This window comes from Sus scrofa, chromosome 8 (genome assembly GCF_054392235.1).
Source record: "Sus scrofa isolate SSC_HxYL_T2T_F1_AM1 chromosome 8, Sscrofa_HxYL_maternal_Yorkshire_Landrace_v2.0, whole genome shotgun sequence".
Taxonomy (NCBI): Eukaryota; Metazoa; Chordata; class Mammalia; order Artiodactyla; family Suidae; genus Sus; species Sus scrofa.
In genome coordinates this window covers 93,904,909-93,915,415 of record NC_139390.1, presented here as the reverse complement: position 1 = coordinate 93,915,415, position 10,507 = coordinate 93,904,909, and the positions used below count along the sequence as shown (strand labels likewise).

Sequence of the window (10,507 nt, the reverse complement as noted above, 5' to 3'; positions counted from 1 at the left end):
GTGACAACTATTGTTGTTACAATTATTTTAAAATCTAGGTTGGCAGTTGTATTCTTTTCCTTGGTTCACTGTAACAAAGTACCATAAACTGAGTAGCTTGAAACAGTACAAATGTATTGTCTCAGAGCAGTGGAGGCCAGAAGTCTTAAATCGAGAAGTCAGCATGGCCCATGCTCCCTCTGAAACATGAAGGGGAATTCTTCTTTGTCTTGTCCTAGCTTCTGGTGTCTGCCAAGAATCTTTGGCTTGTAGATGCATCACTCAGGCACATGGCATTTTCTCCATGTGTGTCTTCACATGATCTTCCCCCAGTGCATGTCTGTCTGTATATAAATCTCCTCCTTTCATAGGGACCCAGTTATACTGAATTAGGGCCCATGCTCATGATCTCTTTTTTTTTTTTTTTTTTTTTTATCTTTTGTCTTTCGTCTTTGTAGGGATGCACCTGCGACGTATGGAAGTTCCCAGGCTAGGAGTCGAATGGGAGCTGTAGCTGCCGGCCACAGCCACAGCCACAGCAATGCAGGATGCAAGCCTTGTCTGTGACCTACACCACAGCTTATGACAACACCGGATCCTTAACCCACTGAGCAAGGCCAGGGATCAAATCCTAGTCCTCATGGATGCCAATCAGATTTGTTAACCGCTGAGCCACAATGGGAACTTCATGACCTCATTTTAACTAGATTTCACATGTTGCCTTCTGAGGTCCTGGAATTCAGACTGCAACATATCTTTTTTTTTTTTGAGGGGGGTGACTCAATTCGACTCATAACAGTAATAGAAGTTTAAAAAAAAATTCTCCAGAATAAGAACTAGTGTCTCATATTTTGCTGTCTAAAATCTCTTCCTCACCAGATTCTTCTGTCCCTGAGATTTTGCTCATCAAGAGTGTTTAGATATAGGGAGTTCCCATTGTGGCTCAGTGGGTTAAGAACCTGAGTAGTATCCATGAAGACATGAGTTCAATCCCCGGCCTTGCTCAGTGGGTTCAGGATCTGGCATTGCAGCAAGCTGTGGGATAGTTTGCAGACACGGCTTGGACCCTGAATTGCTGTGGCTGTGGCATAGGCCGGCAGCTACAGCTCCAATTCAACCCCTAGTCTAGAAGCTTCCTCATGCCACGGGTGCTGCCCTAAAAGGAAAACAAAAAAAAGAATTTTTAGTTATAAAAACATAAACTCTGAAGTTTGTTCTGTTTGTCAATAAACTTGAAAGCAAGGGATTTGCTTTGTTTACAGAGGGAGACATCCTCTCCAGCAGGATTCTGCCATGTACTCTGTGCCCTATCCACTGCCTTCCAGCCAGACAGGCCAGAGCCAAACCCCGTTCTCTCTTGAGTGGCAGCCAAGCCCCTGCCTGAGTCTTGGTTTCAAATGGTCATTCAAATCCATCCACACAGTGTCTGGTCTGCAATAGAGACCAGTGTCCCTTTTTATGTGACATTTGGGATATACTTGGCTATACCAGGAACACAGGGGTGCTCTCAAGTTCCCTTAGTGCAGTAAGGGGAAACTATCGTATTTCTTAGAGTTGGAAGGAATCTAGATATCATCTTGTTCAGTGATTCCCAAATCTAGCCTTGGGTAGGGATCACCCAGGGAACGTTCAAAACGTAAGCATCCCTAGGCTTCATCTGAGCGATATTCAATCAGGGTGGCAGGGGAGAGCTGGGCCTTAAAAAAGCTCTGCGGATGATTTGGTTACGGTCAACCTGGCACCAGCATTTGGAAATCACTGCACAGGGGAATCTGAGGCCCAGAGAAGGTGACTGACCACTCATGCTTGCTCCATGTTAAGTAGTTGACTGACTCGGAGTTGTCAGTGATTGAGTAGTTGACCGACTCCTAGTTAAGGGTCGGTTTCATATGCCAGCTTTCTCCTGCAGTGGTGCCAGGGCTTTCATCCTGGTGATGTTTGCAAGGTAAGCACAAAGACTCCCTCACCACCATTTGCTCCAGAGAGCCTTTCAAGGGCGCAGCAGGTGTTGGAGATGTGATTTCTTCAACAGGGAAAATACCTTTGCAATGGGTTGTGCTGGCTGAACCATGCATCCACGTTTTAAAATATAAACTTTTTTTTTTTTTTTTTTTTAAGATGGAGAACAAAAAGGAGAGTTATAAAGAGCTGTTTACACCTTTCATCAGAAAGCATCCATGAAAGGTAGAGAGGTTGAAGGGAGTGGGGGCAGGGCGGAGAGAAAAAAGACTTGCAGGAAATCAACTTCCTGTAGAGGGGAGGGTTTGGGAGGCAGGGGAGGAGGACTAGGAGCATGATCTGGCTCTCAGTGCAGCTTGGAATGAGTCAGCTGCCTCAGAGTTAAGCTGAATGTGGAAGAACGTAGAAATTAGGAGCCTGGTGTTGAAGTCAAGCAGATCTGGGTTCAGATTCAAGCTTCACCAGTGAGACGCGTGCTAATGTCTCTGAGCCTCAATTTTCTCATCCGGAATATGGGGGTTGTGGCATCTCAGAGGGTGGGGTTGAGACTTGGAGTGTCTGATACCTGGTAGTGTATAAGTGGCAGTGCTATTATGGAAGAGTTATGTTTGGGGGACTCGTGGGAACCTCTTTCTGTCATTTACTCTAGGCCTTCTGCATACACCCTTCCAAGGGAGAACAGCCTGCATCCAGCTTTAGCAGAGTACATGGTATGATTTTTTTTTTTTTTTTTTTTTTTTTTGCTTTTTAGGCATGCACCCACGGCATATGGAGTTTCCCAGGCTAGGGGTCCAATTGGAGCTGCAGCTGCTGGTCTATGGCAAGGCCACAGCAACACCAGATCTGAGCCACCTACACCACAGCTCATGGCAGCACTAGATCCTTAACTCACTGAACGAGGCCAGGGATCAAACCCGTGTCCTTATGGATACTGGTCAGGTTCATTGCCACAATGGGAACTCCTTTTTTGGTGGGAGGTTTGACTTGAATGTGGCCCCACTTTGCTATTATGGGTAGGAGGCACTGCCTCTAGCCATCTTTTCCTTTGCAAAAATGAGTCCATGTGGGAGGAGCAAGTTATGTTTGAGAGGGGAGGTCAAGGCGGAGGCCTTGAGCAGAAAAGTGTACTTGGCACTTGGAGAGGATGTGGGGCCAGGCCAGAGAGGGTAAGCCCCAGACACTGGGGTGCTGGGCAGGTGTGAGGTTGAGGAGACAACGTCTACAAAGAAAGCAAGACAGGAAGAGCAGAGGAAGGGAAGATGGCAAAGAAGGGACAGCCTTTTGCATCCTAAATTCCATGCTGGCCCACGTTGCTGGATGGACTTCATTTTAAGCTTTGAACAGCTTACCTAATTATGACGGGTTCACCTGGGCAGGATGCGTCCCCTCACAAACCCCAGCTTTACCACAGCTATGACGGACAAAGCCCAAGGCCTCCCTTGTAAAACTGATTAGGACAAGTAAGTAAAGAGCAGAACAGCTATAAAAGTCTTGATTGTCGGAGTTCCTATTGTGACTCAGTGGTAACCAACACTGCTAGTATCCATGAGGACACGGATTCGATCCCCGGCCTCACTCAGTGAGTTAAGGATCTGGCGTTGCCGTGAGCTGTGGTGTAGGTTGAAGATGCAGCTTGGATCTGGTTGCTGTGGCTGTGGGGTAGGCTGGCAGCTGTAGCTCTGATTGGACCCCTAGCCTGGGAACTTCCACATGCCTTGGGTACAGCCCTAAAAAGAAAAAAAAAAAATTCTTGATTATATTCCCTGAGGGATATGTTAAGAGAACCTTGAAGGAACCCTCCTACACTGTGGGTGGGAATGTCGATTGGTGTAGCCACTATGGAGAACAGTGTGGAGGTTTCTCCAAAAATTAAAAAATAGAGCTACCTTGTCCAGCTCTCCTGGGCATATATCTGGAGAAAACTATAGTTTGAAAAGTTACAGGCAGCCCAATGTTCATAGCAGCATTATTTACAATAGCCAAGACATGGAAGCACCCTAAATGTCCATTGCGGGATGAATGGATAAAGAAGATGTGATGCATATATACCATGGCATACTCTTCAGCCATAAAAAGGAGTAAAGTCATGTCATTCTGAATTCTGTGTGAGTCTGCTCTTCATGTCTTGAAGACAATGCCCAGGTGTTAATTATAGCCCAGATCCATTCTTGGCTTCTGAAGTTTTCTAAGCCCTTTGATAGAGTGACTATCACTCAGTCACTCAATATATTAACAACTAAGTTTCTCAACAAAATAGCTATCTAGGTCATTTCTTCTCTCTGAGCCTTGGTTTACTATGTTAAAAGAAGGTCATCTGACCAGAAATGGAGGCTCCTTATGTGATAAAATCCTACATCTCCAGAGGCAATGGGTCCAGGCATTCCAAGGTAGGGATAATGCAGGGCACGCTGTAAGCAGTAACAAGCAGGTGAAAGTAGGATAAAATGTGTGTCGAGCCCTCTCTCCAAGGTGAAGAATTAAGCCATCTACTCTTCTTTTAGCTCCCTTGCAATACACGTGTATCGCGTGCTCAGAATTCATTCAGGAGCCTAGAAGAAAAGATGGTTCTCTGGGAGCTCCCACTGGAAGGAGGTGGGGGCAGAGCACAGACCTCTTGGAGGGGCTTTGCTGGGGGAGAGGTTGTTCAGGAGGTGACAGGGGATGTAATCTTTCCCTTTTGATTGAGAAAATCCCACCTCATTTCTCCATAGGGCCCCTTCGTTTGTTAGGCTGGTAACCCCTATTTTGGGCTCAAAACATTTGATCAGGGCTGCTGTGGGGTATGAGAGAATCATGAACAATTGCTTCCACCTCTCCCCACCCCTGTCCCATCAGAGGAACAAGCCAAGGGCAGAAGTGGCCCAACCTGCCTCAGCGTGGGTGTGGTTGCTGGGTCAGAGGTGCAGGGAGCTAAGTCTTTGAAATCCTAGCCCTTCCCCAGTCTTTCCCTGAGTTTGGGCAACATGGGGCCTTGCTGCCTTAGGGCCAGCTCTGCCCTAAGGGCTCTTTAAAAAAAAAAAAAAAACACCACCACCAAAAAAACCAAAGCACTTTTCCAGATCTTGTAATGAATCTACCCACCGGTCTGTGATGAGGGAAGGAGGGATTATTATCTCATATTTCACACACAGGAATAGTAAAGACTTAAAGGCTTAAGTAATGTTCCCAAGGTCATGTGGTGAATTAGTAACCAAGACAGGGAAAGGATTCAGGTTTCTGGCTCTTCCAGTTTTGCTGCCTCAACATTAGATCTTGCTGCCTCTTTAAATCCCACATTTAGTTAGGATTAGGGTTGGTAGCTGTTTATTAGTTGCGTCTTAACTTTCCTCATTAAAGAAAAAAAAAGTGGGGTAACCCTTGCTTTCCTAACTTTCTACTGCAAAAATGCTTCGTGACTTTATTGGGCAAGACCTAAAAGATGGTTGAATTTTCCCCCAGCAGGGCTGACTCCGTCGTTCCTCCAGCTATTGGTATTCTGCAGCAGCTGTCTGATGGAGATGGAGCTCTCTGACAAGGATGGGCCGGAACTCCAGCTGCTGGTGAGCAAGTGTTCACTATTTATAGCGAGAGGGGGGCTGCAAAGGAATGGAATTTTTTTTCCTTCTTCATAGTTTTGATGCAACCAACAGGAAGTGGGCTCGGAGAGATGCTAAATTTGCTGACGTGAATAAGGTCTATTACAGCACTCCTCAAACCTGACTGTGCATCAGAATCACCCAGAGGGGCTCGTGGAAATCTGCCTGCCAGGCCCCATCTCCTTTCCAGAGTGTAGGAATCAGGAGATCCAGGGTGGGGCTCAAGAAAGTGCATTTCTAACATGTTCTCCTCAGGTAATGCTGATGCTCTGACTGGAGAACTACTGCTTTGTTGTAATGGGTGGGGTGGAGAAGGCAGCAGACTGAGCCCTGGAAAGGCACAAACATGCACTAAATGACTTTCAGGTGATCTTACTATCCTTGTCCAATCAAAATCTGTCACTTCTGGGGAATTCCCATCGTGGCGCAGTGGAAACGAATCCGACTAGGAACCATGAGGTTGCTGGTTCGATCCCTGGCCTCGCTCAGTGAGTTAAGGGTCCGGCATTGCTGTGAGCTGTGGTGTAGGTTGCAAACGCGGCTTGGATCCCGAGTTGCTATGGCTCTGGCACAGGCCAGCGGCTACAGCTCTGATTAGACCCCTAGCCTGGGACCCTCCATATGCCAAGGGTGCAGCCCTAAAAATGACAAAAAAAAAAAAAAAAATACAAAAAACAAAAAACAAACAAACAAAAAAACCCTGTCACTTCTGAGTTGGCATTTCCAGGGCAAAGGTGTTATTTAAAATACATGAAAAAAATATATATATATTGATAAAAATTTATAAAAGTTTATAAAAAATAAAGAAAATGGCATAAGACAAAGAACAGGGCTGATAAGAAGTATGTGTGTGTACTATTTAATACAATTCTTTTTCCTCCTCTCTCTCCTCTTTCTCCAGTGAAAAAATGTCATTTATTAGGTCATTTTATTGCATCATAATGTTTGGAGTCATGACTGGCAGATTTCACCTCCCCTTTTAAGTCCAGGCAGAGCCAGACACCAGCCCTGTTGGCTGAGGCATCCGCCTTTGATTGAGAGCCAAGGAAGAGCAAGAGGACAGGCCCCAGCAGAACGTGGCTGATCTGCTGGGTAGACCAAGACCTTGGCGTTGGCCTCTCAATTTCTGGTATGAGATGGGCCTGCTTAGGTTTTCTGCTTCTTTTTGAATGAATTTTGAAATTTTACGTTTTCCTCAAAAAGTATCCATTTCGCTCAAACCTTGGAAACAGGAACACATATTTGTACAAACGATTATTTTATAAGATTTAAATTTCCTATATATAAATATCAAATCAATATGTTGCATACCTGAAACCAATATGATGTTACATGTCAAATACATCTCAATAAAGAAAGCTAAAAAAAGAATTATAGTTTCCCATACATGTGTGTTAATCCATTTTCTAATTCCTAACTTGATTTGTACTTTTTCTTCTTTTTCCTTGTTTAGGCTAACTTAGTGGATTATTTATTATTATAGCTGTTTTCTTTTTTTGGGGGGGTAATGAACCAGCTCTGGATTTCTTTATCAATATGAAGATTTGCGGAAGGTCTCGGAGTTTATTCTACATGCAAGCTAACACGTTAGCTAGTCTGCTGGTAGGACACACAAGCCTGCCAGGTCCTGCCACTTCCCACAGGTTCACACCATGGAGGCTGCGTGATGCCTGCTCACGTGGTGGGTTGGAGGAGAGGAATCTGAATCCTAAGCTTAGCAAACTTGAATCTTTTATAGTGGCCAGTAAGAATGCTTGCCCTTGGCTCTGGATAGAGGCCCTTGCTCTAGCTTTCAAGCCGTTTGCTACTCAGACCCCCTTGAAAACATAGTCTAGAGCCAAAGCCAGTCCGTGTGCTCTTGAAATGCACAGACACACAAGAGACCCAGAACGCACCGTCTCCCCAGAATTCCCCCAAATGGATTTTGGTTTCAATTTCCTTATACATTCTGCTTTCCTTTTAAATTCTATTTTCCTTAGATTTAAAAAATTATTCGTGGCGTTCCCATGGTGGCCCAGTGGAAACAAATCCAACTAGGAACCATGAGGTTGTGGGTTCGATCCCTGGCCTCGCTCAGGGGATTAAGGATCTGGTGTTGCCGTGAGCTGTGGTGTAGGTCGCAGACATGGCTTGGAGTCCGCATTGCTGTGGCTGTGGCGTAGGCCAGCGGCTACAGCTCCGATTAGACCCCTAGCCTGGGAACCTCCATACGCTGCAGGTATGGCCCTCAAAAGACAAAAAAACAAAAACAAAAACAATTATTCTTTTTAAAAATCTTCTTGAATAGTCACTTCCTTCACATCTGTTCTTAAGCTAAAAAGATTTTAAGATGGTGACTTTTCCTCTGACTACATCTCATAGCTGTGTTCTCTTGGTCATTATTTGCTAAATTATCTAGCTTTTCCTTCTTATTTACAGAAATTCCAAGGATTTGAACAAAATGAATCAATTTGTGTCTCCTTGCTTTCTCTATATATTCTGAAAGCTGCTGGCTTTTCCTTAGACCCTTGCAGATTAAAGCCATAAAGCCCCTTTTTTAACAGGATCTCTGTGACTTGTGTGCTAAACAAGGTTAAATTGCACTTCATTGCAGTGTAAGAAGAAATGGGATTTGGAAGATGAAGGTTCAAGCCCGGTTCTGCCACTTCATACTGGTAACTCAATCAACTACCCATTTCGAGTCTCACTTTTGTCTGCAAATGTCAGATTGAATTACATTATCTCTCATGTTCTTTTCAATTTACGACTCTAAGAGATTTGGAATTAGTTTCAATTAAACTGGTCGAATGATTTCTTGGCTGACTTGTTAGCAGAAGCCACATGGCTGAGTGGAAAGATCCCTGGCCTTAGAAACTGGAAAAGCTGAGTTCAACCCTTGCCGTGGGCAGCAAATGCTTGTTTCCTCACATGTTTTCTTGTGTGACACTCTCAGAGGAGAGAAAATCACATGGCTCTGGCAGCTCATTTCCTCCCCTTTCGTAGCAGGAAGCCAGCTCAGCTGGTCAGAGTTAGCTAAGGAGGACGAGGCTGATGCTGGAGGCTGGGCCTGGGAGCCTCCCTTTTGTAACAGGCTGGCTGTTTCACGGCTCAGGAAGCTCCATGACTACAGACTTATAGAGACTTTCCTGTGCTGCTTTTCCTAAATGTGTGTAGAGCACAGAGGGCACAGAGCCCCTCTCCTGGGGTCTTTCCATGCTGTGTCTGTGTCTGTGTCCTGTGCTGAGTCTCCTCACCTCTGGGACATTGGGGGACCCAGAGCCTCAGGAACAATTGTTATTTCTAGGCTTGAAAATCCCCCCCCATAAATCCTATTTTTAACTTACACAATGCATGCTGGTATTATGTGGGTTCCTGTCCTGTTTGCACAAACCGTATTATTGGATGAACATCATACTAAGTGCTGTATGTACATCATTTCATTTCATTTAATCCCCATAACACGCTTGATTGTTAGTATACTATCCCCATTTTATAAACTCGGTCCCTAGAAAAGTTTAGCAGTTGCTGGAAGAGGCAGAGCTAGAGTTTGAATCCAAATTGTTTGGTTTTAGGGCCTGTGCTTTTAACTCTGAAAGGGAGCCATTCATATCCTAGACATTACAGACAGTTTTGCTGCAGGTGGTGCAAAAAGGTCTTATTAAAAACAATTGGGGCATTCCTGTCATGGCTCAGTGGTTAATGAATCTGACTAGGAACCTTGAGGTTGTGGGTTCGATCCCTGGTCTTGCTCAGTGGGTTAAGGATCCGGCGTTGCCGTGAGCTGTGGTGTAGGTTGCAGATGTGGCTTGGATCCCGCGTTGCTGTGGCTCTGGCGTAGGCTGGGGGCTACAGCTCCGATTAGACCCCTAGCCTGGGAACCTCCATATGCCGCAGAAATGGCCCTAGAAATGGAAAAATGACAAAAAAAAAAAAAAAAAATTGGAACCTGCCCTTTGGAACTCAGGGAAGGTCATGAAGGCCTAAGCTTATTCCCTAAAAAACAAGAAATGGGGGACAGAGACAGGCTGGTGCCCAGGAGCCCCACGGGGCCTTGCTCCATTTCATTGCCCCTGTGGAGAACAATTTGGTATTGCCCAGGAAAGCTGACGACAGGAATACCTCTGGTCTACCTATCCTATTCCCAGGTATGCCTTGGTGAAATCTTGTATCTTTTTGACCGAATGTACAAAACTATTCACAGGAGCAATATTCAAAGATAGCTCCATCAGGAAATAATTGTAATGTCCACCTAAAGTAAGAAATAAAAAATACAGAAAAAAAATCAGCATACTAAGACAATTTTTTAAATAGATGAAGATAAAGTGTAGGGGATGCCTTTTCTAATTTGTTCAAAAGTATCATGTGGGCAAGCAGAGCTCTGATGTAATATGTCTGTGTCACAGGAGGCTGCAAACACATGGTGATAAAAGCGTTTTTTGCAGCTTAAAAAAAATTTTTTTTTTCCTTTTCTTTTTAGGGCTGCACCTGCGGCACATGAAGTTCCCAGACTGGGAGTTGAATCAGAGCTGCAGCTGCTGTCCTACACTGCAGCCACAGCAATGCAGGATCCAAGCCGTGTCATTGACCTACACCACAGCTCAGAGCAACGCCAGATCCTTAACCCACTGAGTGAGGCCTGGGATGGAACCTGCATCTTCACAGACACTGTTGTGTTCTTAACCCACTGAGCCACAACAGGGACTCAGAGGGAAGGAGGGAGGGGGTTAGACTCAGAGGTGGTAGTTCAGGAGGCCCACATACCTTGACCTCTGAGGTCTTAAGGCCAGAACTTTCAAGGTAACCACCACTTTTCTCTCTCCCTCTCTCTCTCTCTCTCTCCTTCCTGCTCTGTTGACAAGATTTCTCAAATCTCCTAGGAAAATTACTGGGCGCTCCAGTGCCTGTGAGAAATTCCACAGCTCTGCTGCTTGAAGAAACTAATTTGTTGTCTTACTGTTGATAGGGAAGACTGTGACTAGGAATATTCATTTTATAGAGGCAGAGGGGGGAAATCT

General features: G+C 45.1%; 1 long non-coding RNA gene across 9 annotated transcripts; it reads left to right on the top strand.

The window, feature by feature from the left end:
- Positions 1 to 1,742: 1,742 nt before the first annotated feature.
- Positions 1,743 to 6,884, top strand: LOC100739463 (uncharacterized). 9 transcript variants are annotated; one of them, XR_014813811.1, is made up of 6 exons: positions 1,743 to 1,924; positions 2,098 to 2,163; positions 2,588 to 2,648; positions 5,377 to 5,477; positions 5,622 to 5,768; positions 6,415 to 6,884. It is a non-coding gene; the product is annotated as an uncharacterized LOC100739463 (long non-coding RNA). The 9 variants fall into 9 exon arrangements; XR_002346771.2 differs by having other exon boundaries at positions 1,745 to 1,924; positions 5,380 to 5,477; XR_002346774.2 differs by lacking the exon at positions 2,588 to 2,648 and having other exon boundaries at positions 1,754 to 1,924; positions 5,380 to 5,477.
- Positions 6,885 to 10,507: the final 3,623 nt, after the last annotated feature.